Genomic DNA, 25,833 nt, shown 5'->3' with positions numbered 1-25,833 from the left:
TAATACTTTTCTTGTGTTTGTTTTATACTAGAAAGCATAAGTTGCCTGCTTTTGGGCCTAGTTTGCTCAAGTTGCTAAGAGCTGAATTTTACTTCTGCAAAAGTCACGAGACGCCCATTCTGAAATAAAGTGTTCGTCAAAAGCTGCATTCACAAAGCAAAAACTGACGTGCTATCATCATTCTGTCGGACATGGCCAAGGTCGAAAAAGAACATTTTGTCAGCCCTTAACTTGGCATCCGCGGAAGTCAATTGGAAGCAATGAGAACATTATTGTACATTTGTTGCAAACCTAGGAAGCTCCTGGTTGCATTCGGAAAGGACAATGGTCCTTAAGAAAAGTGACCTAATGGAAGATTTGAAATGTGGGTGACATGTCACTTGTCACTCTCAGCCAATGGGACGTCGAAGATTTCTGAAAACTTTCCTTTGCGTAGTTTAGTTAGAGTAGAAAGGTATAAAAAGTCATGCCCCTAGGGATGGGTTGGCTGCTGCTTTCTGACTTTCCGATGAGGGTGAAGTGCTGTCGGACATTGCGTGGAGCACGTAAGAATCCTCAAAGAACTTTACTTTAATTTCTAACTATTTAGCTCAGTTAGGGACTTAGGTTTTAGAAATGCTAAACTTTAAATATTTACTTTAACTTTGATTCACTTGCTTAAATTATATTTTTCTCACGTTTCTTTACAATCATGCTTGTTTCAATGCTAATAAATAACATTTATAAAACTATCAATTGAAATACCATAATTTAGTAAATAAAATCTTACTTTTGACAAACAAGCTGGTCTTGATTATTCAGAAGTGTAGGTTACTATTAGCTAGATCACGTCGCCAATGGTGGTCGTTTAAATAATTAGGATTTGTTATAATGATAATGACAATATTCTTTCCGCAAATGTTTAATATTGTATATAGTTTGTAAATTAGATGTATATAGATTTAATCCGACCACCTGATTCAGTAGGCCCAAAAATATGTCAGGTTTATAAATGGGTCCATAATTTAGTATAGAATTTTGTTTATAGGTTATGAAGTTGGGTAGCGTTGTTTATGATATATTTTCTATAGGCCGCTGGATCAATTCTCTGGTAGCAGAAATTGATGGTTGCTAAGGGTAACCAAGGTAATATGTTGGTTGCTAAGGATTACTAAAGTGTTATGGTATGGAAATAGGATCGATGTTTTAACACATGTTGAGTTCGTTTTTCGTGCTATCTGTAAGCTATACCGGTATAGATTGTGTGGCGAGAAATTAGTCACACAAACCATCTGTTCTGTTTGTAGTGATATCGCCGAGTATCACAAGAGGTATCGCCGTGTACCATAGTGTTGTCGCCGAGCAGCACAGTTTTAGGGCTAGGTGTGAATCTTGTATAGTGAGGGTTTTCTAAGAAATTAAAGCAGCATGAGAATAGGGACAAAGCGCCTTCCATAAAACTCACTGTGATAAGAGTATTAGTTATATCCGAGCTTGAGTGAAGGGTAAAGTAGCGTCGGTGCATGATTATCTATAAACAGGTTAGAGTCCTGTACGGGTACATGTTTCATATCTATAAACAGGTGAGAGCCCTGTACGGATAACGTCGTTATTTTGCTAACGGTGCATGAATTCTATAAACAGGTCAGAGTCCTGTACGGATTTCATGTGTGTTTGAAATTAGGGAATTTTCAGTGTGAAAGTGCGAGTTTGATTTGTATTTTATGTTCAAGTGGAACTCTTAGAACTGTCACTTCGCGGTGCGTTCAGAGGAAAGCGAGTTCATAATTATACGTGTTAGAAGGGTGGGGTAAGGGTTACTCTACTGACAATTGAATATTATCCTTAGTGTGAATAGCGCCGTCTATTCCGAAGTGTGGATACTTGAATGTATGTAAACTATCCTAAATAGTGAAACGAACAGATGATGTCCTTATAGTCATTGTTAAGAATTAATTTACACTGAAAAGTGTTCTTAAAATGGCGCTGTGAAAAGATTTTGTGAAGGAGGAGTAAGCGCCAGGAGTGAGAAACGAGAAACCGCAGCTGCTGTGTACGTCACAGAGCCGCGCTGGGATTGGGTGACCTACGTCACAAACTATACTCTGATTGGCTCTTGAGTCTCTAACGATCTGTAAGCTAATTGGTTCTTTAGGAAAACTCCATTTTTATTGGTTGAGCAGAAAAGTGACGTAGCTCAACTGTCATTGGCTTGTCGGTGTGTTTCGCGCACGGATTGGTTGTTTTGCGGAGCATCCCGGAAATATTTTACGAACGAATTTGTGAATTAGAATTAACTCTTAAAAATGAGTTATCATTTTAAACATGTTGAGAAAAAGCCAACATTATTTCAGAAATTTAAAAATTTATTTTCACCTGACAAGAAAATTGAAACGCGAGGTGGTAAACTACTTCATAAGTATAAAACACCTGCAGCGTACATGGAAGGTGAATATGGATATCATACTGTCTTATGGTTTGATAGTTGGAAACGCTATACTAAGAACGACGGTGTTTTAACTTGGCCTGATGATGGTTCATTTAACGTAAAAGTTTTGAGAAATTTACGAGAGAAAATGAATGCTCTTATTCCAAAACCGAGACCAACTCAATTTGAAGCTTTAGTTGAGTGGGAAGATGAGATGTATCAGTTACAAAGAGAAGCTAGTGGAATTAAAAGACCTTCTAAAAATCCACCTTGGAGAAGAGAAACTCATGAAGATAGATTGCGAATGTGGAGACAGGGAAATATGAGTGATGGATTGTATTTAATTCAGGAAATGGTTATGGGTACTCCTGCTGGGAAATCTTTAGAAAGTGAATCTGAAGATGCAGTTATGGAAGAAATATATACTACAGCTAGAAAGAATCAACCTCTGAGACCTCCTAGATCATGGTCTACTCCGGTGGTTTCTACTGAAACTTCACCGAGTGCACCTCCAATTAATGAAGCTCCTAAACTTTATCCAAATAATTGTGAAATCATTGAAACTCCTAGAAGACCAGAATTTGATAATGCTCGAAATGAAGGTAGACATTTTACAATGGCTCCAAGGGCAAGAGAAGCTCCAAAAGATTATACAAGAGAGGCAAGAAATGTTGAAGATGTCGATTATAATGAATATTTAAGATCTAAAGAAGAATTAATAAAAAGAATGACAAAAGGCATGGAAGCTGTGACAGTTCCAGTAACAATTGGTCCTGTTCAGCCTGTATTTGACCAAAAGGAAACAAACAAGACAGGATTAACTATTCCTTTAAATGCAGAAATTCAAAAGGTTGCTGAAAAATTTTATTCAGACTTATCTGAAATAAACTCTTCTAAATCAAGAATGCCTGATTTAACCTTTAATGAGGATTTATCTCCGAAAACACCAATGGGTGCTATATCAGATATAGGGAGTCCTGAAGTCAGGGTAACCACACCAAAACTTGATGTGGCCAAATTAAAAGCGAATATCGAAGAATTAATAATCGGAACAATCGGTCCAGATAGTTTAAATTACTATCGAGATGATGAACTACTGTTCATTTGCAAAAGCATTCAGTGGAAAACAAAAAATAAATATGATCAACTAGAGGATCTAGCAGCGGAACTTGAAATCGATGTGAGCAAACAAAAGAATTTTGCGAAACATTACAGATTAGACTTTTCAGAAAGTGACATTGAGAGTTTGAACTCAATGGGAAGAATAGTACATATAAAAGACTTGATTGTTTATATCAAAAAGCTAGGAGAACTGAATAAGTGGAGAGTAAAATGGACGAAAAAGAAGGAAGATGAAAGATTGGAAAAATTGTCAAAACAATTTCCAATGAGAGAAATTGCAGGTGGAGGATATGTTCATGTCCCTTGGTCGAGACAGGACATTCTGTTGTTTACGAATGACTTTCCAAAATTGAGGGAAAAACCTGTGGAATGGTACAGACAAGTAGATAGATTTATCAAAGTGTCAAAAGTTCTGTGGATTGATTTAGATGGATTTTTTGACATTGTCGTTCCATCAGATCTTTGGACAGAATGCAAAATATCGATTAGTTGGCCAAAAACAGAACCTGAGCGAATCAAAGAAACAGGTGCTCCAAATCCTCTTGTAATGGATTTTTATGAAAAGGTGATTGTTTGGATGAAAAACAAAATTCCACCCAAAGAAGTCGATTGGGTTAAAATAGAAAGGACAGAACAGGAAACAAAAGAATCAGTTCATTCTTTTTATGAAAGACTACTGTTAATCTTTAAACAATACAGTGGTTATGAAAAACTAGATGAAAAGGATATGAGTCATTTTGTCTATAGATTTGTTTATGGACTAAAACCTGAAATCGGAGAAATGATCAAAAATAGCATTGTAGGATGGCAATCACTTTCTGTAGATGATATTCTAAGAAAGGCTAAGTACTGTAGTGATGAAATAGAAGTAAAACAGAAAAAGCTCAAGGAAAAAGCCATGTGGGCTCAGGTAAAAGTGGCTGAGCAACAGATTGCCAGCATGGGTAATAAGAACACTAATTTTGTTCAAACTGGAAATACAAACCAGATACAAGGAAAGTTTAAAAGTAATAATTTCCCAAAGAAATTTAGCCCAAAAATTGAGGAGTTGAAACAAAGATTACCTTGTTTTAATTGTGGCGAAATTGGACATTGGAGAGACGAGTGTCCTCATCCTCCTAAAAACTTAAAGAATCCCTTATTGAATCCACAGATGCAGAATGGTGTTGACCTGCAGCGACAGCTACAGATGCAACAGGGGTTAAACGAATTAAACATTCAGCGACAGTTGCAGCAACAGCAACAGCAACAGGTGAATAATCGTCAAGATCAATTGCCACAACCACCTTTTCCGAATTGTGGGGGAGTCCAAAAATATAATCCAAACGTGGGATTTCAGGGAAGTGAACAGGTAATAAAACCGCAAAAACAGCAAAAGCAGCAAAGAGTACAAATGCAAAATGCTTCACAACAGTTTTTATTAGCAGAAAGTCAAGACAGCGATTCTGATGATTATTGCTGACGGTGCCCGAGAGAGGAGGAAGAGTGTGTTGTTGGAGCCACTCTTGAGGTTGACCAGTCTGGTCCTTTTGTAAACGGGAAAGTTAACGATGTAGACATCACTTTTCTAGTGGACACTGGTGCTACCCGTTCTACTGTTAGATCAGTGGAAATTGAAAACCTACCTCTCTCTGGGGATACCATCCAAGTTGTTGGAGTAAGTAATCAGCAAATTAAAACTGACTTAACTGATCCAGTACCAGTTGAAATTGGAAATTACAGAGACAAACACAGATTTGTGGTTTGTAATAGTAGTCCAGTGAATCTATTGGGCAGAGACATCCTATGTAAAATGAATTGCAGAATATATTGTTCTCCTGATGGAGTTGAGTTACAAACAATGGAGGAAGATGGTTTATACAGAATGACAATGATGATGATGGAAGCAGAAGAAACAAAATTGTTTCCTGCATTTGAAGAAAAGGATTTACCTGAAGAGCTCAAAGAAACAGTGAAATCTGATATATGGGATTTTACTGGGAACGAGATGGGTCTAATGAAAAATGTAGATCCAGTAAAAATTACATTGAAACAGGGAATAGAATTTCCAAACATTCCACAGTATAAAATGAAAGCAGAAACAATTGAAGGTATTACACCTATAATTGAAAAATTAATCAAACAAGGTGTATTAAAAGAAATGGAGAGTAGTCCTTGTAATTCACCAATTATGGGAGTTAAAAAGTCTAATGGAACATTTAGAATAGTACAAGATTTGAGAAAGGTTAATCAAATTGTCGTTCCATGTTGTCCTGTGGTTCCAAATCCAGCAGTAATTCTATATCAGATTCCACATGATGCTGAATGGTATACAGTCATTGATCTTTGCAATGCATTCTTTACTGTTCCCTTACATCCAGACAGTTATGAAATCTTTGCTTTCAGATTCCAAGGTAAGACCCTCGGATGGTCAAGAATCCCACAGGGCTATACAGAAAGTCCTTCAATCTTTAATGAACTGTTAAAAAGATCATTAGAAGACCTAGACTTACCTGGTAGGTCAACGTTAGTGCAGTATATTGATGATCTGTTAATAGCTGCAAAGACAAGAGAAAATTGTGTGACAGACACAATAATTCTGTTAAATCGCCTTGCAGAAGAAGGACATAAAGTGTCCCCAGCAAAACTACAGTTTTGCAAACAAGAAATAAAATATCTTGGTCACAGAATTGCAAAGGGAAAAAGACAAGTAACAATAGAGAGAATAAAAATGATTCAAGCAATGTTACCACCAAGAACACAAAGACAGGTCAGAATGTTCTTGGGAATGGTTGGTTACTGTCGACAATGGATAAGTGGATTCTCAGTAATTGCAAAACCACTACAAAGACTGACAAAGTCAGATGTAAAAGATCCAATTATTCTCAATGATGCTGAGATGGATTCTTTTGAAAACCTGAAAAAGAGTTTATGTCAAGCTCCTGCTTTAGGTATGCCAAATTATGAGAAAGATTTTGAACTGTATTGCAGTGAGAGAGAAGGATGTGCATTATCTGTGTTGATTCAGAGACACGGAAATTTAAAGAAACCTATTGCATACTTCTCTGCAGTTCTTGATCCAATTGGAAAAGCATTACCAGGTTGCTTAAAAGCAGTTGCAGCTACAAGTATTAGTCTCGAACAAAGTGAGGGGATCATTATGGGATTTCCTGTGAAAGTTTTTGTGCCTCATTCAGTAGAAATATTACTGACAAGAGGTAAGACTCAGCATTTAACAAGTAGTAGATTGACAAAGTATGAGAAAATCATACTAGGAGCAGATAATGTTTCGATTTCAAGATGTTTGAATCTGAATCCTTCTACATTACTGCCTGATTCTGAAATTGTTGATGACATTGAAACAGAACATGAATGTTTAGATGTCATGGAATTCTGCACTAAACCAAGAAAAGACATCAAAGACAGACCTTTATCTGAATCGGATTTTGTCTACTTTGTAGATGGCTCATGCTTAAGATCCGAAGGAGGTGTCTTAAAAGCTTCATATTCAGTTTGTACAGTTAAGGATGTCGAAGAAGCATCATGTCTTGAAGGAGTTCGTTCAGCACAAGTGGCTGAATTAATTGCTTTGATACGTGCATGTGAAATATCAAAAGATATAAGAGTTACCATCATTACTGATAGTCAGTATGGGTATGGAGTTGTGCATGATTATGGACAACTCTGGTCACAGAGAGGGTACATGACATCAGCAGGATCACCAATTAAAAATGCAGTTTTCATTAGGAGATTAATTGAAGCAATACAATTGCCGAAAGAAATCGCCATTGTTAAGTGTGCAGCGCACACTAGAGGAATTGATTATATTTCCAAGGGCAATGCCTTCGCAGATGAAACAGCTAAATACTGCGCAAGAAAAAATTATTCTTACAATCGGGAGAGGAGTAAAGAAACTGATTCAAATTCATTAATGCTAACAACAGTTGTAGAAACATGGCATGAGATTAGAGATTTACAAAATGAAGCAGATGATGAAGAAAAAGACTTGTGGTTAAGATCAGATTGTAGACCACGTGAAGAAGATGGAGTGTGGGTTTACAAAGATGGCAGAGTAGTCTTACCAAATTGCTTGATTGCTGACATGGCCAGATTATATCATGGTCCAGCACATCTGGGAAGAGATTCTATGGTTAGACTTTTCAGAGAAACATGGTTCAATACTAAGTTCAGAACTATTGCAGAATCTTTTTGTCAAAGGTGTTTGTCATGCCAACAAATGAATCCAAACAGAAAATCAGTGGTGGGGACAGGAATAATTGGTCGAGAGGGTGGTCCCTTTACCAGGTTACAAATGGATTTCATCGAAATGCCCTTACACAATTGTTTGAAATATGTGCTTGTAATTGTTTGCTTGTTTTCAAGATGGGTAGAGGCTTTCCCTACACGACATTGTGATTCAATTACAGTAGCAAAACTAATGCTCAGAGAAATCATCCCAAGGTACGGTTTTCCAGTCACTATTGAGAGTGATGGAGGAAGCCATTTTGATAACAAACTGATGAAGTTAATTTGCGAAGCTTTGAGCATTGAGCAGAAAATACACTGTGCATACAGACCAGAGGCATCAGGAGTGGTTGAACAAATTAATGGAACAATTAAAAACAGAATTGGAAAAATGTGTCTTGAAACAGGTGTAAAGTGGACTGATGCTCTTCCACTTGTTTTGATGTCATTAAGAAGTACACCAGATAAAAAGACAGGTTTGAGTCCTCATGAAATTTTAATGGGAAGAGTTATGAGGCAAGCTTTTGTACCTGTAGGTAAACTGTTGAGCATAAATGACAGTGCTATTTTGGATTACTGTAAAAGGTTATCTGATATGGTAACTTCTGTGTCTAATCAGGTGGGAACTGAAGCACAATCAAATGAAAAGGTTTTGACACATGATCTGAGACCTGGCGATTGGGTCAGAACGAAAGTACATCGGAGAAGGAATTGTCTAGCTCCTAGATGGCAGAAGCCTAGGCAGATAATTTTGATCACTACTAATGCTGTAAAGTGCAGAGGATTGAAACGTTGGATTCATCCTAGTCATACTATTCCAGTACCAACTCCTGAAAGTTCTGATGTTGAAAGTGATACCACAGATGATTCCGATTCTGAAGCAGAAGGCGAAACAGAAGGTGAAATAAATCCAGAATTTGAAGATCGACAAGAAAGTCGACATCTGGAAACTGTACCAGTAAATGGAAAATTGACAAGAAAAGACTTGGAAATCATTGAAATAGATTCTGAAGGTGAAGAGAATCTGTTAAAGGGAAAGATAACTGAGGATTCGGTTGTCTCTATCGAAGACAAAGAAGCAGAACAAAAAGAAGTTTTAGACCAGGAGAGTATCGAAAGGCAGAGAACAAGCTCTGGAGTAAGGAACGGAAATCCAAAATCTGGGAAGTTGGGGGTAATTGAAGAAGAGGAAGAAGACGAATTACCGAGTACCAGTGATGGAAAACAAAGTGAAGTTCCTGAAGGAGTGAAATTGCCGAATAGAGAAGTTCCTGAGTCAATTGAAATTTCAGACTACGAAACTGAAGAAAGTGACGTGGATGGTGAAAGTGAAAACAGAAAGAAAAGGACTTGGAAGTCAGAATCAAATAATTCTGAACCAAAGAAGAAGTACGTGAGAAAAGCAGACTACTGGCCTGGTGGAAGATTGAGAGTCAGATTGATCAAGAAACCAAAAGAACAAGTTGAAGAAATCAGTAGTCAAAAGAGTCCTGGAAAAGAAGTTGGAGTTGGAAGGAAAATTGAAGTAGTGTCGAGAAAAGGAAAAAGAATAGTAAGACCAAACCAAAAATACAAGTCACCTGAGTGGACTTATTTAGAAATTCCACCCGTTATTGACATATATGGTAGTAGTGAAGAAGAAGACGAAGTCCAAGAAATTAGTGACAATGATTGAAGTACAGAAATATTAAATTGGCAAAAGGCTGAAGAAAATTTGTTAGTTGACACAAGGTCGAAGAAAAACTGTTTAGTTGAAGAAAACTTATGTATGACATAAGGTCGAAGAAATCTTGTTTAGGGTTTTAAAAAAAAAAAATATATATATTTTAAAAGGGGGGTGTAAATATAAATTTAGATTTTAAAAATTTTGTTTTATTTTATTTCATTTTGAAGCTAAACTAACCAAAAATGCCTTATGTTAAGGAGAGCACTTCAAAGTGTTCTGTTTTTAAGAGATGCTGTAAGATGACTCTGGTGTGTCTGCTCATTTTAGTTCTGCTCTGGTTAGTTTTAGCTGTGATTATCCTGAAGGACTGGACTTTTAACAGTACCAGCGGTGCCAGGGAACAACACCTATAACCTTCATGGGATACCTGTTTCGGCGCACAAACTACAGAGACACGGGACACTTCCTTCGGCGTCAAAGATTCAAGGTTTATTACTGCAGGGAACACAGAAGTCACGACAAGTACAACACGTGCAACTTGGGGAGACTGCTTCAAATTGCTTCTGTGGATCGCTCCTTTTATACAAAATTCACCCATAGGATAACATGGTACACGAAAGTTACAACCCGGTTCCCATAATTATCCCTAAGAGGGGTCGCTTTGGTCACTTTGATGTACATAAGGTCCGGAACATAAGTGCGGAAACATTTGGCGGTTCCCAACTGTAAAAACCCATCTTCCCAACATTAGTAAATTCCAATCGGCAGTAAAAACAGATCGAAATAGGGACAAAGACAGGTGCAGAGGAAGATGGAAACAGTGGGGAATTGAAAAGAGTGTAAAAAGGGGAGGTATCGGGAAACACGAGATACAGGCATCAAAGGGACGTGCCTAATGAGATGCACGGCTGAGACAATAAACCGGCCGGCAAGATGAGCCTCGAGCGGGGCCATCTGCCTTACAGTTTCATCCCCCTCATCGTAAAAGATATTTACAAAGTACATGTGTCTTCCACAAATATCCTGAGAGTCCCAGGGTCGCGAAGCGGACGGTGTCCGTTCGCTGGCTACTTGAGGGCAAGAGACAAAATGGATGCCGTATCTAAGATGGAACCCGTGGGTGCAGATGAAAAACCCGCATAACAAATGAACGGTTTAAGTTAGCACAGCGAAACTGCGTACACTTACTAAACTCGTCATTTACGGTTCATAGATACCAGACTCGACCATATTCGTGCGAGTCGAAAACATCACTAAAAATCGTCACGGAACCTCAGACGCTCCTTTTGCCCTCATGTAGGCAAGCACTAGTCGGAATCATATTCGATATTCATCAGACCCTCGAGATGTTGTTGTAGCATAGCTCTATCCAGACGAGTTCCTTTGGTAACAGGTGGCTGTCTCATACACGTTGTAGCACAGAGGCCACATAAGGCAGGACCACACTGTACACAAAGGCAACACGTGAACAGGAACACTACAACGACTCCAATGATCGTCAGAATTTTCCAACCCCAAGTCGACATCAGGCCCCAAAACCATCCAAGTAGCGTCCAATCCCCTACATCCACGTGTATGGATTCGGAAATTCTATGCAACTTTGAGATGGCTTGATAAACAGTCGGAGCGTTATCAGGAATAAAAATACAGCAAGATGAATGGATCACCTTACAAACCCCACCTCGATCTGCCAAGATCACATCTAAAACCATACGGTTTTGTAACGTCATAAGTCTATCTGCCTGAAGTTCTGTGGTGATATTACCAAGGGCACTGGCAGTAATATTAGCTGTCGATTCTACCACTCGAGTCAACTGTCTCAGGTTCCTACTATTAACCATAGGTCCCCAAAACGGGAGGAAACCCTTGAAAAAGTCTCCTGCCTCTTGACCGGCAGTATCCTCTTCGCTAATTACACCTCTCACAACTCTAGTCTTGTGATAATCTGCATCTACAGTAAACGTCGGAGGCAACAAGTTTGCAATAAAACATGAGCCTATGAAGTCAGAGGGCAACCATGCATATGCACGATCATGACAAATAAAGTAGGTACCCTTGGCAGCCAGGAACACAGGGGAGGAAACCATTGGCAGAATGTAATTTTCAGTGCAAGCACTCTCTCCAAGTCGGGCTTTCGATCTACGGCCACGACCTATTAGGCAAAAATTACCAATGTGGGGTACAACCCATATCGGAGGCGAGCTTTTAAGCTGTTTTTCATTAGTGAACACACTATATTCGCCTCTACTTAGGATCCTATAGGCTTGTACTTCTTCTTCAGGGATAAGCGAAGGATCATAGATATCGCTATCTAAATCCTCTATTGCTATCGACAAAGATTTTTGGTACGAAGTAGGACCAGAGTAGGGGGAACGTGGTTCTCGAATGGGGTGGAAACCCAGTGCGCTTCGAAACATTGTTTGAAATGCTCGAGCAGACCCTTGGGAGCTATACGGTAACACCAGATATGGAATTCCCTTATCCGTAGTATGCGGCATCAACCCACACACCCAACAATTAGTAGTGTTAACCACTAACTGATGCTGATGAAGGAGCTGAATAAAGGAATTATTGCGGAATTCTGCACGTCTAGCCTGCTCGTGTTCGGGTAGGATGTGAAAAGAATGAGGAGAGTCAGTGGAGATGAGTTTAAGATTAGGGGTAGGAGTAGGTATAGTAGAAGACAAGAAGTGAAACATTGTATAATACACTGCACCTACAAAGAATGCAGAAATAATCATAAACAGTACGAATATTTGGAATATGAAACATTTGGTACGACTGAGTTGCTGCAGCTTGAATCTTCTTGCTTGAGCTCTTTCCAAGTCCATCAGCTTCGAGAATGCCATTCCCTATGACCGTCCGCAACGTTTCTTGACGTACTTCGTTCTGTGTAGCAATAGTCAATTCCTAGGAGTTCCCAGAAATCGACGGTCTTTAACCTAGCGTCAAGACCTACTAACCAGGAGGAAGTACACGCGCGGCCCTACGGCCTTTATTTTACAAATATATATATATATGTCAAAAACAAATGTCTCTCAGCTGTGGAAACAAAAAGTGTAAGGAACGGAACTCAATGAATATATACAAAATAATTACAATGGTATGAGTGTTCAAACTGATCATGGAAAACGGGATAATAAATTTGTCAAGGGACAGAACGGGGTTTTTTATTAGTCTTTAGTGCTGGATCTTAAAAAATACCGGGTTTTCCCAGGACGTGTCTGTTTGTTAAACAAAAGATCTGTAGAAGGGACAACGCCCTGTTGATCAGCTGAATGTTCTGCTCTTGAGTTTTCTGTTGACAAGTGTTCAATAATGCCTTTTTGCTGCACTGAGGATTCTCCGACAGGTTGTGCGTCGCTGAAAGGTACAAACGCCGGCAATCCTTCGGTTTCAGTTGATGCAATGCCTTTCCTCACCCACGAGTCTGCTGGCAACGGAATGGGAACTTTCTTGGTATGGGTGGCATGCACCCAGTTCTTACGCCCCTCAAGACGAACTGCAGTTCTCGTGGCAAGGGGGACTTGATAGGGTCCAGTGAACCTGGGATCCAAATTGTTCTTGCGCGAGAAGTTACGTGTCACCACCCAATCTCCGGGCTGGAGTTGGTGGCCTGGGCCCTCCGTCTGTGTCGGCAATGCTTCGTGAACCTGTTGGTGAATTAACCTCAGTTTAGCAGTCAAGTCATGAAGATAATCGATTAACATTGGATACTCAAGTTCACAAAAGGCACCCGGTCTAGGGACCCCCCAAACATTGGCAGGACGACCGAACACTATTTCATAGGGACTGAGCCCTACTCGGGAGTGTACAGTTGCCCTTGTTGACAGTAATGCTAAGGGTAAGGCGTCAGGCCACGAAAGACCTGTCGTAGCCTGAATCTTTGCTAATTTTAGTTTAAGGGTGCCATTGTACCCTTCAACCAAACCGGCTGACTGAGGATGGTTGGCACTATGAAATTTTTGAACAATCCCTAATCCGCGACACACGCTCTTCATCACGCTCCCAACAAACTCACTTCCGTTGTCTGACCACACAATTCTAGGCATTCCGTAACGGGAAAAATATTCTTTGAGTAAAATTTTTGCCGTGGACAAAGCCGTATTATCCTTAAGGGGGTAGGCCTCAATCCACCTAGAAAATGCACACACCACAACCAGCACATACTTCAGATTATTACATCTCTCCATGTGGATAAAGTCTAACTGGATAACTTCGAAAGGGTACGCAGGAGGGGCAAAATGGCCAGGTGGAGTGGGAGTGCCCTTACCAGGATTGTGCATCAAACACACCATACAATTCTTAACCAAACGTTCAGCACATTTCGTAATCCCATCATTCTTCCACACAGGAAACAGCAATTTACAGATACCTTTCGCGCTAATATGTGCTAACCCGTGCGCCATAGTCACAACAGCCAGTACATACGCATCAGGCAACATCCATCTTTTCTGTTCCGACAAGTCAGTCCAACAACCATTCGCATCCAACTTCCCCGTACTTTCTCTCCACTTGGTCTTTTCAGTCTCGGTGGCCTCATTCTGAATTGCTTTCACACTCTCGATAGTGTTTTCACACATACTTGATTCTGCAGGCCACCTAACCGAACTCGTCACATACATTCGAGTGCTAAGGTTCCTAGCAGTCTCTTTAGCAGTTTCATCCGCAAATGCATTACCATGACCAACATCATCCGTCACCTTACGATGCGCACTACACTTAACAATTGCCACTTGCTTAGGCAACGTAAGTGCATCCAAAAGATCATTCACAAGCTGGCCATGCTGAATCTTCGTACCATGCGATGTCAGAAAACCTCTCTCTCTCCATAACCGTCCAAAACTATGTGCGACGCCAAATGCATATTGGCTATCTGTAAACACATTCACCCGTTTATCTCTAGACAACACACATGCTCTCGTCAAGGCAATGAGCTCAGCAGCCTGAGCTGAATTCTGACTCAACCTTGCGCTCTCCACAATCGTTCTCAATGTAACTATAGCATACGCAGTCGTCACATCACCATTCGGTAATTTAAAACAGGAACCATCCACATACAAAGTACCATCGGGATCTGTCAATGGAGTATCTTTCAGGTCAATACGACCCTTGGTTTCCTCCTCAGTTCTGAGGTAGCAGTCATGTACTGCTTCACTGCTTGATTCTGTGTCGATCGGCAGCAATGTTGCTGGATTCAACACATTACATCGTTTTATCCGTATATGGCTGGCCAGCAACGTCAACTCATACCCAGACAATCTTGCGCTCGTCAGATGTTGAGTTTTCGTTCGGTTCAATAGAGTGTCGACTGCATGCGGAACCATTACCGTGAGCATGTTATCCATGACTAGACCTGCGGACTGCCGAATGGACGCCGCAGCTGCCGCTGTTGCTCTTAAGCAACTTGGCAAAGCCCTTGCTACAGGGTCTAAAGTCGAAGAAAAGTAGGCACATGGGCGTTGCTTACCACCAAAAGGTTGTGTCAAAACACTCAATGCGCAACCATCCCTCTCGTGAACGTATAGTGTAAACGGCTTACTGTAGTCAGGGGTACCCAACACAGGAGCCGAACACAGCGCATCACGCAATTCAGAAAAACTTTTCTGACACTCTTCAGACCAAGGTACTGGGGATGAAACGTCTTTGCATGTAAGGGCTATCAATGGTTTCGCCAACAATGAAAAATTTGGAATCCATTGTCTGCAGTAGGACGTGATACCTAAAAAGGCACGAACATCTCTCTGGGTTTTCGGCACAGTCATTCGGGAAATCGCTGCAATTCTCTCTGGGGTCAACCTTCTCCCTTCTTTTGACAATAAGTGACCTAAATAGGTAACTTCTTGGCAACAATATTGTAGCTTTGAAGGTGATACCTTGTGGTGCAAGTCATGTAGATAGTGTAATAATGATACCGTAGCCGTTTTGCAAATAGCTTCTGTATCAGCTGCCACTAAAAGATCGTCAACGTATTGAATCAAAGCTGCACCTTTAGGCAATAAAAAGGCATCAAGTTGACCTTTAAGTGCTTGGCTGTAGATTGATGGACTCTCACAGTAGCCCTGTGGAGCGCGTTTTAGCCTAAAACTGCGACCTCCTAATGAGAATCCGAACAGGTCTCTGCTTTCCTCTGCAATTGGAATGCTAAAGAAAGCATTTTTTAAATCGATCACTGTGAACCAGGAGGCAGATGCTGGAATCATTGTTAGTAAAGCTGTAATATCGGGAACCACAGGAAATTGCGGAACCACTATTTTGTTTACCTCTCTCAAATCTATAACAAAACGATACACAGGAGGTTTATTTGGGTCAGTTCGTTTCAGAATTGGCAATACAGGGCTATTGCACACGTTTCCACGAGTTTCTTCAACAACATCTTTTCCAATGAGATCATGAATGATTTCTAACAGTGCTCGTTCGCCCTCAAGAGAAATACGATATTGAGGTAAACGCGGTAATCGCGCATTTGGTTTCAATTGAATCACATAGGGTGGAATGTCTAACAGGCCCACATCATTGGGACCTGTGGCCCATAAGGACGCAGGAAGGGAATTCAATTCCGGTGGGAATTTATCAACCGATAAATACATGGGGGAGATCACTCTCCTTCCCAATGTAAGTTCCACTCCTTCAGGGGAACAATACAATGTTGCATATAATCGTTTTAATAAATCCAGGCCTAAAAGATTTTCACCACAACCTGTAGATAGAATTAGTGGAGCCGTTAGCTCACGAGGTCCAATCACAAGAGGCAAAGGGTTAGAGACTGGGTTACTAACAGGGGCGCCAGAGAATCCAACGGAAACATTCGTTAAGCCAGACAAAGGTGCGCCAGGGAGTTTTGAATGCATGATGGAACTTTTCGTCGCACCAGTGTCTAACAGAAAAGGCTCAACTACACCCGATGTAGCTACTGCAACGTAAGGCCCACTCTGATCGACCGGAACTGACACTACTCCCTCTCTTTGTCGTTGGCTGTCCTAGTAATGGTCGTGTGCAACAGTGTCATGCTCTACATAATAATCATCCACATTATACTGTGCAGATCGAACTGACCCCGTGTTTCGCTGGTCAAAATAATTATTTGCATCCGATTGATTTTGATAACGGTCATTCTGATTGGGGAGTGTACCACGACCTCTACCACGTGGAACCTGTTGCGGACCAACACCACGATTTCCTCGAGCTGACACACCATTTAAACGGTCTTTTAAAGCAAGACACTCATATTTTAGGTGTCCTTCTTTCCTACAATATGCACACTGATTATATCCTAGTGTAGATCTATAATCAAAGTTGTCAGAACGCTGCTGCATCCTATCAGTCTGTGCTCGCGGTCGATACTGTGGTTGTGAATCATTTTGATTCGATCGTGGAGGGTATGCTTGCTGCAACAAAACCTTCGTTTTGAGTTCTTTCGTTTTCTTTTCTACACGATCACTTTCTTCCTTTTCCCTATTCTCATAATACTGGGCCGTTGCTAATATTTGCGCAGGGGTTGAGACTGCCCACGCACTCTCTGAATTCTTTAATTTGTTGCATAGCTCAGGCAGCAAATTTGACACAAATTTGTCAACGAATAACCGCTGACCTCCCTCAGCGCCCATGTCCTGGCCGCTGTGGTCAACAAACGCTTCCTCAAACCTAGTAAAGAAATCTGAGACACTCTCGTCTTTCTTTTGCTTACAAGCTGATAACTTATCCCAGTTCACCTTCATCGCTGGCATGAGAGTTTTCATGAGCGTAATGATTTTCTGAGGCAAATCCAAGATCAACTGTTCAGGTTTAGCCCCACCAACTTGCAATGCATCAGCTGCTAGCAGTGCAGCCCAGTCACCCCCTAATTCAGCTGCGTGATTGGCTTGACGAATTTTAGCCCAAACTGGTTGTGGCACAACATTGCCAAATAACATGTCGATGTCGGCAATATTCATAATAGAAGCTTCTATCAGTTGTGATAACTCCTTATAATAACCAGCCGGATTTTTACGCGGATCTGGTAAGGATTGCTTCACTTGCAAAACTTCCGATCGTTTCCATGGAAGATGTATCCACACCCTTCGAAAATGCGGCTGAACCGGAGGGTTTGCACCAGGGTCACCAGGTACCCATAGCGGCGGAACCTCTCTCATAGGATACTGACCAGGAACCGCTTTCCAATTCTCAGTGGTATCACCTAATGACACTCGAGAACGTACTGTGGGTCTAAATGCTAATAAGCGTTCCACGGCACGTCGTACATCGTCTCCTATAATCATACCGTTTGAAAAGTGACTCTGGAGTTCAATTATGTCGGACGGTATATTCTCTACTTCATCATTGTACCATTCCTTTCTCAAAAGGTTACACATCTCCTCAAATACGAATCTTTGCGTTGGCTCATTAAACTGAGAAAACGTATCAAATACTACACGCGGAGTGTAAGTAGCAGGATGTCTTATCCACCTATGGGCCATTGTTACTAACGTCTCTTTCTCCCTACCACTAGGGATCTGACTCCGTCTCTGAGGAGTATCAGATGAATCAGACGAAAATAACGGACCAGAAAGAGGTGAATAAAGGGTAGCAACAGAGTTAGGAACACGTTTACGAACAGACGGGGAAAGAAAAACAGGAGCAACAACACTAGAGGTGAAGGAAGGAATAGTAGGAACAGACAAGGTAGTTGCAGTAGCAGAAACAACAGTCTGCGAAGGCACAGGTACAGGAGCAGTAGGAACGATAACAGATGGGGGAACAAACGTAGGGTTAACAGCGGGCTGACCCGCAGCCGCTGGAGCAACAAGGGGTACAACAGGAGGTACTACAGGAGCAACTACAGGAGCAGTAGCACCCTGTACATAAGGAGGTGGTGATTTCATCAAATATGATAGCAAGGGATCCTCCTTCAAATCTTCTTCTTTCTTTTCTGATTTATTCGGTAAGACTGGGTAACATTTATCTATTTTCATATGATGCAATCTAGTAGCTATTTCCATATCTTTTTCTTCTTTGTCTTGCCTACATTCTTTTATAGCTTGCATTATCGGAACAAATTCTTGCTTTTTATCCTTTTTAAGTTGTTTGATTTCTTTCTGCTTGGCCTCTTTACGCCATATCCGAAAGGAATCAAACATAGCTGGCCTAGCTTTCTTTAAAAATAATTTAGCCTCAAGATTATCTAAAACCGAAAGTTCAAAAGTTCCGTGTGGTGGCCATCTAAGGTCACCATCTTTCTTCGTATAGTGGATCCAGTAATCATTATAGATTATGGGACCCACACCATGTCGACTATATAGATCATGTATCGGAGTTCCAACTGGAGGTATCGGACATGAGTCCTCCAACCGGGAATCCATTGCGCAACATTTGAAAATACGAAACAAACCACTATGGCTAGGCATCGTGCACACTAACCTAGTATCAAACTTCAAGGATTACCGAAGCAATAAAACCTCATGTAAGTCAAAACCCTCGGTTTTTGGCAATTGCAACTGTCAAATAATACTAAGAACCAATACTAAGAACCACAAATGCAATGGAACCATGCAATACAACAAAGCCGTACGGCTATTACAAAGCTCGGAGAGCTATTACCACAAAGCCTGAGGAGGCTATTACAAAGCTCAATGAGCTATTACAACAAAAACCTTAAAGGTTAACACCAAAGCTTTCAAAAAGCTAAAAACAATCACTAAGGACTGGGAGCGACCCACAAATACTTAACTCAAGACTTCAATGGCGTCACCAGGAAGGCCCGTCTATCGTCTCGCTTGTACATAAGGTCTACGCCGGGCGTCGAAGACAGGTCGACAGTCAGGGCATCGGTCCGTCGCAGCCGTCAGAAGGCGGGAATCTTCGCAGGAAAAAACTTCGGGCCACTTATTTCGACAACAGGATCGATGAAGCGGGGTGCACCTTCCCTCGGAGATTTCACACGAAGTTCCTCACGATCATCGGGCTTTGGACCGGACCGGTACCGCTGAAGTCGCCCCACGTTGGGCGCCAACTGAAGGACTGGACTTTTAACAGTACCAGCGGTGCCAGGGAACAACACCTATAACCTTCATGGGATACCTGTTTCGGCGCACAAACTACAGAGACACGGGACACTTCCTTCGGCGTCAAAGATTCAAGGTTTATTACTGCAGGGAACACAGAAGTCACGACAAGTACAACACGTGCAACTTGGGGAGACTGCTTCAAATTGCTTCTGTGGATCGCTCCTTTTATACAAAATTCACCCATAGGATAACATGGTACACGAAAGTTACAACCCGGTTCCCATAATTATCCCTAAGAGGGGTCGCTTTGGTCACTTTGATGTACATAAGGTCCGGAACATAAGTGCGGAAACATTTGGCGGTTCCCAACTGTAAAAACCCATCTTCCCAACATTAGTAAATTCCAATCGGCAGTAAAAACAGATCGAAATAGGGACAAAGACAGGTGCAGAGGAAGATGGAAACAGTGGGGAATTGAAAAGAGTGTAAAAAGGGGAGGTATCGGGAAACACGAGATACAGGCATCAAAGGGACGTGCCTAATGAGATGCACGGCTGAGACAATAAACCGGCCGGCAAGATGAGCCTCGAGCGGGGCCATCTGCCTTACAGTTTCATCCCCCTCATCGTAAAAGATATTTACAAAGTACATGTGTCTTCCACAAATATCCTGAGAGTCCCAGGGTCGCGAAGCGGACGGTGTCCGTTCGCTGGCTACTTGAGGGCAAGAGACAAAATGGATGCCGTATCTAAGATGGAACCCGTGGGTGCAGATGAAAAACCCGCATAACAAATGAACGGTTTAAGTTAGCACAGCGAAACTGCGTACACTTACTAAACTCGTCATTTACGGTTCATAGATACCAGACTCGACCATATTCGTGCGAGTCGAAAACATCACTAAAAATCGTCACGGAACCTCAATCCCTTTGGAGATGAATAGAGAATTACACAAAGTTAACATAACAAGCAAAGCTCTGGTTAGCCAAACTAAACATAGTGCGTCTGCAAAAGTTATTGATCATCAGCCTAACATTCATCAAGATAAATCAATTAGTGATTTTTCAAGTAATACATTCACAAAGCTATTGAGTGAATATGTTAAGGTAATGGATGCAAAAGACTGCTACGTCTGCGTTAAGTTACCTGCTTCTGTTTCTGAGGGAGTAACATATAATATGCTTCCTTTCACTTATGGTGTAACATGTAGTGTGTTAACTAGCTTATTTTATCAAACTGGACGTTTAGAATATTACTATTCAGATTATGACGAGATTTTTGCAAATATTAAGATTGAAAATGCTTTAAATAAGCATAAGAAAGCAAAGCAAATGAGAGAATTTTTCCTTATTACTAACGAACTTACTTATGAGTATGCTTATAAAAATAATCTAACTTGCAAATTAAGTGCTGAAGGAAAGAAATTTTTGAATATGGTTGAGGAGAGAAGAACAATTTATAAGAGGAATGAATTAGTCAAGCAGACTAAGTCTAGATTCTGGCAAAAAGAGGATGAAAAGTTAAATGGCAAAATGCTTGAAAATATTGCAATTCACATAGACAAACCAGTTAGTGGAAAGCTTTGCATTAGGAGAGATAACACACTTTTTGATAATTACTTTGTAGGTGCAAGTAACTGTGAAGATACTTATCAGATTTTGGGAGGTTGGGGATTCAAAGGTGGAAAGGATCCAATCTTTCCTGGGATTTATTTTGTTTGTGGTGACAAAGCCTACTACAACCTTCCAGACCACTGGTATGGAACTTGTTATGTGGGAATTGTTTTTCCTAAAGTGTTTCATGTTGACAGAGATTCAGAAGGATTGTTTAAAATTCATAATTATGTAAATAGAGTTAAAAGAGAAACTTTTACTGAAGTTCTGGGAGATATTTTTCAAGCAGTAATACCTTTTGTTGGTATAACCTTAAATGCAGGGAGAATCAGAAAATTGTCCACTATAGTTGATAGATTATCAACTGACACAGCTGATGGGTTCCAATTAGTGAATGTTGAAGTTATTGCAATTAGATCCATGGTAATTCAAGATCGCCTTGCTTTAGACATACTCCTAGCAAAAGAGGGAGGAGTCTGTGGCATTTTACATGTACAACATTGTTGCACATATATACCCGACGAAAGTAAGAATATTGAAATGTATATCAAGAATATTACACAAATGCATTCAGAGATAATTCCTTTAGAAGAAGAAGATTTTACAGGGAAACTTTCAAAAAGGTTTCAAGCAATTAAAAACTTGTTTCATGATATCGGAAGTTCAATTCTTGGCAAGATTTTGGCACCTTTGATTATAATAGTATTCATTTTTATTTTAACCAAAATAGGTTGTTTGTTACATAAAAGAAAGAAGCAGTTGAAAGAGAAGAAAAGAATCTATAAACTTAGAAAAGAAGAAGAAAGGGAGATAGAATTACAGGAGTTACATAGAGAGCGTTATGCTAATTCCAAAGATTATGCAGAAACAGACTTTTAGGATTACTGATACAAATGAATTTGAATCGATTTCTCGGAAGTTTAAATTACCAAAATTTTTGGGTGCTGGTGTGGTGATTTGTTAATCACCAGATGAGGGAGTTGATGGAGCGAGATAGAAAACAAAATTTTGTTTAAACTCGTGAAGTCACATTTCCATAACATGAATAATAATATTAATGAATTGTGATATGTCGTGCTAATACAACTTAGATTAAATTTTACACATGGGGGGACTAACATGTGTGCTCATAAACGTGCATAATTGTTGCATCTTTTTGTTCGTGCAAAATAATAAAATAATTTATTGTTTTCGTTTTTGTCACTACTAACTGCTGCAAACTTAAAAGAAGCATGTGCTTGTTTTGCTTTTCCTTGTCTGTGTGATGTCATTTCTACTATTCTAGGTGCACATAAGTCTCATGGATTAATGAAGACTGGTAGATATAAACGCTGCTTTATTTGTTTGCATTTGCTAGGTAACATTTGATTAATCGGGTGGGTTAATTAATTAGTAAATCCTGGGGTGGATACAGAATCTACATTATTTCTTACATTAATACTTTTCTTGTGTTTGTTTTATACTAGAAAGCATAAGTTGCCTGCTTTTGGGCCTAGTTTGCTCAAGTTGCTAAGAGCTGAATTTTACTTCTGCAAAAGTCACGAGACGCCCATTCTGAAATAAAGTGTTCGTCAAAAGCTGCATTCACAAAGCAAAAACTGACGTGCTATCATCATTCTGTCGGACATGGCCAAGGTCGAAAAAGAACATTTTGTCAGCCCTTAACTTGGCATCCGCGGAAGTCAATTGGAAGCAATGAGAACATTATTGTACATTTGTTGCAAACCTAGGAAGCTCCTGGTTGCATTCGGAAAGGACAATGGTCCTTAAGAAAAGTGACCTAATGGAAGATTTGAAATGTGGGTGACATGTCACTTGTCACTCTCAGCCAATGGGACGTCGAAGATTTCTGAAAACTTTCCTTTGCGTAGTTTAGTTAGAGTAGAAAGGTATAAAAAGTCATGCCCCTAGGGATGGGTTGGCTGCTGCTTTCTGACTTTCCGATGAGGGTGAAGTGCTGTCGGACATTGCGTGGAGCACGTAAGAATCCTCAAAGAACTTTACTTTAATTTCTAACTATTTAGCTCAGTTAGGGACTTAGGTTTTAGAAATGCTAAACTTTAAATATTTACTTTAACTTTGATTCACTTGCTTAAATTATATTTTTCTCACGTTTCTTTACAATCATGCTTGTTTCAATGCTAATAAATAACATTTATAAAACTATCAATTGAAATACCATAATTTAGTAAATAAAATCTTACTTTTGACAAACAAGCTGGTCTTGATTATTCAGAAGTGTAGGTTACTATTAGCTAGATCACGTCGCCAATGGTGGTCGTTTAAATAATTAGGATTTGTTATAATGACAATATTCTTTCCGCAAATGTTTAATATTGTATATAGTTTGTAAATTAGATGTATATAGATTTAATCCGACCACCTGATTCAGTAGGCCCAAAAATATGTCAGGTTTATAAATGGGTCCATAATTTAGTATAGAATTTTGTTTATAGGTTATGAAGTTGGGTAGCGTTGTTTATGATATATTTTCTATAGGCCGCTGGATCACTACCCCCTGTAGAATTGGCAAACCCATTTCTAACACCTTCCGACCTCTTTAATCGCACTGAGGAGGACGCATCCACCCCGGTGCCCTTGAAGGACACAACCTCTTCACTCCCTAATTTTGTTTTCTTGTATACTTTTTGTGACTAGACACACAACTAACTACCTTTCTTGTTCGCTCAAACTTGGACTGTTGTCTTTCAGTGAGACAGCAGCTAGAGATGTGGAAAATACTGATAAAGGGGCCAGTAAAAGAGAATGTATTTCTTCCCTCCAAATTGAGCGAGAAATTGAAAGACCTTCGGCACACCCACATATACACATAAAACCACAAAGTTCTTTGTAATCAAACTCGCTTGACTTTTACACTAACTGACACAAAGCCAGAGCTCTGTGTTTAGGAATAAAACAAGCCTAAAAAGCATTTGCTGCTGAGTTTATTAAGTGTCCAGCTGTTTTCAGGCAGCAAAGAAAATGTAAAGATAACTCTGGTGATTAATGTTCCTTCTGGAGAGAGATCAGAGTTTTGTCTAGTGTCAGTTTGGAGTCATCATAAAATAGCACAGAAGGTTAATGTGCCTGCTGCAAAGAACATATACTAATCACTGAACTGTATTTTATGTGGATAGCTCAGTGGGCTATTGCTTTTCTCACAGAGGTCCTTTTGTGCAGTTCACAAGTTAAAACCTTACTATCACGCAGTGACCTATAAACTCTCATCAAAGAGCTGCGTGCAAATTGCATGGTATAGATTAGAATGTTATCCTTTCCCCGAGTCTTTCATTATCCTAATGTTGCAAAAAAAGGGTTTATTTGGGTTGAAATACATTCTTAGTAGTAAAGTCAACCACTGTGGTACGTTTTAATTCCTGAGTATGTGCTTCTCCAGACAAAACACACAAAATATACTGCAAACTAATATGGATAACGCAATTCCTACACATTGTAATCCTCATTGTGTTATGTAACATTTCCTATAGACTGATTTACACATATATGATTCATTGTCTCTGTATAATGTGTGTGTGATGTAAAGTGCTCTGTGAAGTGCAAGTGAGAGCAGGGCTATGGAGAAATGAGGGGCGCTGGTGAAACATGGTAGTGAGAGAATTCGTAGGGAAGGATTTTTTTTGGGGGTGCGAACAAAGATTGTCGCACTGGGCGCCACCAGCGCTAAAGCTGGCCCTGCACAATTCTTCTCAATCAAAACACACTGCAGACTCTTTACAAGCCACAGACGATCAAACAACAACTAAACACCAGGCACCATGAAAGAATGTCTCTTCTGACCAACCGGTGTCCTCCAGATATCCGCAAAAATGGATGCTCAGATGCAGAACCCACGACCATACCATAAGAGCAGTCGTTGGCCAACACATTTGGGAATAACATAAATTGGTTGAATTGCATTTATATAGCGCTTACTACCCATGAAGAGACACAACATGAAGAGATAATTAAACACCTCATTCACCAAACTTTTTGAAGTTGTAAATTACAATTACAAAAAGTTCGATTTAGGGTCAAATTCCCAAATCCAGTTGCACAGAATTTAAAGAATTTTATCTTACTAAATTAAATTTACAAGAGTGGAAAATTAGCCAGTATGGATTGTCTCTGCTACAAATATTCCATATCTATTTTGTGATCGATCTAAGGTCAAGATCCACCCTAAAGGCCACTAACTCAACCTCCCCATGTCCTGGTTTCGCCCCATAACAATGAGAGAACTGTTAACAGTAGATCAGCAGAAACCAGTAAGAGTGTAAAGCCACATTCTCTGAATGCCAGTGCTAAAATTCCTTCAGAATCCAAGCAAGCAGGTTTCTGGACACCTTTAACACCACCAAACCCCCACTGCACACACCACTGAGGCAGTAGGCTCTGCAACACTGCCCTTCACAAATGGTCTGTTTGCAATCACCCCAGTTACAAAAACAGGACCGGTATCTTATGAAGGAAATCTTGCTGTGAAGTTGTCCTGGTAGCTGTGACCTTCAGGAGATTAGCTTCACTCTATTGGTTCTATTTTAACATTTTATTAGTGTAGAATAGTAGGGAGGTGCAGAGAGTGTGCCTTGGCGTAGAGTATGAGGAAGTGTAGGGGGTGGTGTAGGATCGGTCAGTAGGTTGTAGGCAGGGCACAAGTCCTATAAAAAGAAGTGAGGGGGCTGAGCAAGTGAGACAATATGCAAATGACCCCATGACGTCAGGACGTAGCGCTATAAAATAAATAAAATCGTGCTAAATGTAAATCTTAAACCTCTTCGCACTATTCCTGCAGGTTCTTCTGAACGTGTCACGGTGTCTG

Source organism: Lissotriton helveticus, chromosome 8 (genome assembly GCF_964261635.1).
Source record: "Lissotriton helveticus chromosome 8, aLisHel1.1, whole genome shotgun sequence".
Lineage (NCBI taxonomy): Eukaryota > Metazoa > Chordata > Amphibia > Caudata > Salamandridae > Lissotriton > Lissotriton helveticus.
Note: the sequence above shows the minus strand (reverse complement) of the source record.